The following is a 5,344-nucleotide window of genomic DNA, read 5'->3' on the forward strand; positions in this document are numbered from 1 at the left end:
TGCCAAACATTTCATAAATACGACCTCATGTCGAATATTTCATAAATACGACCTCGCGCTGAAATCATACATAAAACACGACCTCGCGTCGGCTATTAATCATGGCCTTGCGCCAAATATCTCATACATATCATTTTGAATAATAAATCAATTATCATGTATTTTCAACATCATTTTGTACTGTAATATTTCATATTCCTGAAAACATGCTTCATTCGTAATATAGTCATATCATAATACTTCTCACGTAAAGTAATATTCATGCCACACATTTGCTGTATAAAACCATACTTTATATTCCAAAATCATAATTTTTGGCATCTCACACATATATATACATTTCAACATAATAGCAGTATTTTCCCAAACATGCATTTCCTTCGTAATATACTGATATAATACATGCTTTTATGAAAATTAATTTACTGATAAATAATAATAATTTGCATGGAAAACAACTACTTTAGTTTATTCCCTTACCTAGTACTGAAAAGAAACCCTCTAATTTCACTCGTCCTACACCTGCAGGGTTCCCCGTTTAATACCCTAAATTCAACAATCCCCAGAACTAAACTTTAATATTTTCACATATATATCGTTTCCTATAACTATAAAAGACCAAATTCGGCATAAAAAGCCTTACCTCAACTTAGGAATGAATTTCAACGGAGTTCCACTGATGATCCGCTCTGGCAGATATGTAGAGAACTTCTCCAGGAGCATCGTAGTGGCTTCAGATCCTCAATCCGATGGAAATCCGGCTCAAAATCGAAGAGAGAAAGGAGAGAAATCGAAGGGAGAGAAAGAGAGAGTATGATTTTTTTTAATTTACTGCGTTTAAATTCGATTTTTTGCTATTTATAGGGTCGTATTTATTGACGAGACACGTCACCTTATCGACGAGTCCTGTAGAAAGTTTGTCAACGATCCTGCACCTTCGTCGATGAATTTCAGACTTCCCCAAAAATCCTTTCTCAGTATCTTCCCGTCGACGAAACTTGTCTTCGTCGACGAGGCCCTCCATTACACTCATCGACGAATCCCCTGTGTTTGTCGACGAGGACCTGATGAATTCCCTCGGTTAATACTCCCAAAAAGCAATGTCATCGACGAAGTCTGCTGCTTTCTTCTGTTTCTGTTTCCATTTCCCTTCCTATCTATTATTTAAATATCATTATTCTTCAGATCATTACAACATGTGCATTGATTATCGTGAGATTAATAAGGTGGTTTTGAAGAACTATTACCCTTTGCCTTGTATTGATGATCTCTTTGACTAGTTGCAGGGAACGTAGGTATTTTTGAAGATCGATCTACAGTCAGGATATCATCAAGTGAGGGTCAGATCTGAGGATGTAGCGAAGACCGCTTTCTGAACCCGATACGGCCACTATGAGTTTTTAGTCATACCATTTGGGTTAACAAATGCTCCGGCAATATTCATGGATCTTATGAACAGGGTTTTCCATGAGTACATAGATCGATTTGTAGTAGTATTTATTGATGATATTCTGGCATACTCGAGGAGTTCGGAAAAGCATAAGAGTCATCTGAGGTTAGTATTACAGATTCTGCGGGAGAAGAATTTGTATGCTAAACTGAAGAAGTGTGAATTCTGGTTGAATCAGGTCCCATTATTAGACCATGTGGTGATTGGTGATGGTATATCAGTTGATCCTGGCAAGATTGAAGTTGCGGTTGACTGGGTAAGGTTGAAGAGTGTGCAGGAGGTTCGAAATTTTCTAGGACTGGCGGGTTATTATCATCGGTTTATGGAAGGTTTCTCTAAACTGTCTGGGCCTCTGACTCGACTGACCAGAAAGGGAGTGAAGTTTGAATGGATCAGTGATTGTGAACAGTGTTTTCAAAAGTTGAAGCACCACTTGGTTACTGCTTCGATTTTGACCATTCCTTTGGGGAATAGCGGATTTGTGATTTATAGCGATGCGTCTCTGAAAGGTTTGGGATGTGTGCTTATGTAGCAGGGTAAGGTAGTAGTGTATGCTTCTCGGCAACTGAAGGAATACGAGAAGAATTACCCTACACATGATCTGGAATTGGCTGCTGTTGTATATGCACTAAAGATCTAGCGACACTATTTATATGGTGTGCTGTGTGAGATCTTCACTGATCATAAGAGTCTCAGGTACTTTTTCATGCAAAAGGAGTTGAATATGAGGCAGAGACGATGGCTTGAGTTGATTAAAGACTACGATTGCACCATCAGTTATCACCCGGAAAAAGCTAATGTGGTAGCCAATCCGTTGAGTTGGAAGTCGGATCACGTGGTAGTATTTGAAGTTGTAGCTCAGCATCACATCAGATAGGATTTGGAGAGCTCAGGTATAGAGTTAGTGCGTTGTGATCATCAGGCTTTCCTTGCTAGTTTGGTGGTCCAGTCGACTTTGTTTGAGCGTATAAAAGCCACGCAAGCTAATGATGCAGAGTTGACAGAGGTTATGGAAAAGGTACAATAGGGATTGGCTTCAGAGTTCAACATCTCTGAGTGAGGTTTATTGAGGTTTGGGACCAGGCTTTGTGTTCCGAACGACGATGAGATTAGAAGGATGATTTTGGAGGAAGCACATCGCTCTTTGTATACAGTACATCCATGTAGTATAAAGATGTATCGGGACTTACGCGAGACCTTCTAGTGGAGTGGTATGAAGAGGCAGATTGCTCAGTTCGTGGAGCAGTGTCTGACGTGTCAGCAGATGAAAGTTGAACATCAGAAGCCAGTAGGACTGTTACAGCCCTTAGCTATTCCGGTGTGGAAATTGGAGCATATTTCCATGGACTTTGTGACCAGATTGCCACCAGCACTCCACGGGCAGAATGCTATTTGGGTGATCGTGGACAGGTTGATGAAATCTGCTCACTTTTTACCGATGAGTAGCTACCCTTTGAGTAGGCTAGCAGATATGTATGTGCATGAGATAGTTAGAATGCATGGGGTACTAGTCTCCATTGTATCAGATAGAGACCCAAGGTTAAATTCTCGATTCTGGACGAGCTTGTAATAAGCATTGGGGACAAAGCTTACTTTCAGTACAGCGTTCCACCCCCAGACTGATGGACAGTTGGAGAGGATGATACAGATCTTGGAGGATATGTTGCGGGCTTGTGTGTTAGATTTCAGTGGTAGCTGGATACAGTTTATGCCACTAGTAGAGTTTGCTTATAACAATAGATTCTAGGCTAGTATCGGAATGGCACCGTTCGAGGCTCTGTGTGGTCGGAGGTGTCGATCTCCTTTGTATTGGGATGAGGTTGGTGACCGTTGGGTGTTAGGACCTGAACTCGTACAGCAGGCATATGAGAAAGTGGGTTTAAACTGAGATGGGATTAAATTAGCTCAGAGTCGGTAGAAGAGTTATGCAGATGTTTGCCACCGTAAGTTAGAGTTCGAGGTGGGGGGTAAGGTATTTCTGAGGATCGTTTCGATGAAAGGGGTGATGAGATTCAGGAAGAAGGGCAAGTTGAGCCCGAGGTACATCGGACCATTCGAGGTTCTTGAGCAAGTGAGTCCGGTAGCCTACAGGATTGCACTACCCCCAGCACTCTCGAGGGTCTACGATGTGTTTCACGTATCCATGTTGAGGAGGTACATGTTGGATCCTTCACATGTTATTAACTACGAGGATGTGGAGATTGGGGATACTTTAGCGTATAAGGAGATACCTGCTCAGATTTTGGACCATAAAGTTTAGAAGTTACGTACCAAAGACATATCTTTGGTGAAGGTATTGTGGCAGAATCACGAGGTTGAGGAAACTTCTCGAAAATTGGAAGTAGAAATATGCCGGAAGTATCCATAGTTGTTTTGAGTTACGTACATTACCCTACTTCATATTGGAATAGGTGGTTAATTTTTGGGAGTGTGTGTATTTGTGAACTCCTAAGACAGTTTATGTTTGTAACCACGGTGTTCCTCCACCATAAGTGAGGGTATGTATATATTGTGATGGGGCTGCATTGTAGTAGTCGCTAGTTTCGTTCTAAAGTTCCGTGTTTGTGTTTGAGTTTGTGAATGAGAGACAGCAAATTTTGAGGGCGAAATTTTTACAAGGAGGGGAGGTTGTAAGAACCCGAACCGTAATATATGAATTTAAATAATTAAGAGAAGGGTAAAATTGGAATTTGAGTAGGCTTCGTCGACGAAGCTAGATTTTGTCGACGAAGGCCTTGTGCTGCTTGTCGACGAGATTCAGAGGCTCGTCGATGAGGAGAAGCCAAGGGGATTCAGAAAATCGAAAATCCCAGGCTTGTTGATGAGGTCATCATCTCGTCAACGAGTTGTCTATATGGTCTCGTTGACGAGGATGCTATTCGTCGACGAGAAGTGGCTGAGTCAAAGGGTTATAAATAGATATTTTCATTACTTCTCAACTAAGAAAACTCAAATTCTCTCTCTATCTCTCTAGAAACTCAACCTACTCTCTATCTCTCTAGATTTTTGCATCATATGTTGCGGGAATCGCTGATCCGACGTTACCACGAGGATTAGGGAAGGATTCTCCTCAAGCTCTACGGATCAGATCTTCGTTTTGGGTATTCTCGGGTTTTGGCTCGAAATCGAGGTAAGACTCGATTTTCAATTATAATCCTGTAGTTGTGTAGAGAATAGGTTTGTGAAAATATTCTGTATTGTGGTATGTAGGTTTTGGAACTCGGTTCGCTGTTTAGGGGTCTTGGAGTTCGGGATTTGTCATTTGGGGAAAGGTAAGGGGATTCAGTTTATGTTGGTTATTTTTGTAATCAGACTTAGTAGAACTGTGGTTCACGGTCCTGTATGCATTTTGGTTACTCATTTGGGGGGATCTAATGGGTAAAATTGTGGGTTTTTCATGTTACAGTTTTGGGAAAAAAGGGGGTGACGGGCTGCATCCCTGGTTTTGTTGGAAAAACATAAATATATTGTGATATATATTGCGTTATAGGGATAGTTGTGCCTTGACTTGTTTAAACTATATGTGTTTGGAAATTCATGATTTTAGATTACCAAATGGGTGTGGTTTGTTTGGTTATATGAGCATGCATAGTTGTGTGTTTGATGAAATGCAATAGGAACTGGGTTTCGAGTTGTTCCAGGTACTGAAAGAATGTCCGGTTCTATATCCGAGGGCATGTGTTTATCACCTGCCATGTTGGTGAGAGTGTCTGGCTCTATATCTGAGGGCCTGAGCCTCACTGGCTAATCACCGAAGGGCGTGGATCTACCAATTTGTACCGGTACAATGCTATAGGAACTTGAGGTTCGCCATGTGCCCCGACGCCATGTATCGTGGGCTAGCTACAGGCTGATGCCGAGTATTGCAGGCCAGCTACAGGCCGAAGGGTGTGA

The sequence above is a fragment of the Malania oleifera genome, chromosome 6, assembly GCF_029873635.1.
Source record: "Malania oleifera isolate guangnan ecotype guangnan chromosome 6, ASM2987363v1, whole genome shotgun sequence".
NCBI classification, from domain to species: domain Eukaryota; kingdom Viridiplantae; phylum Streptophyta; class Magnoliopsida; order Santalales; family Ximeniaceae; genus Malania; species Malania oleifera.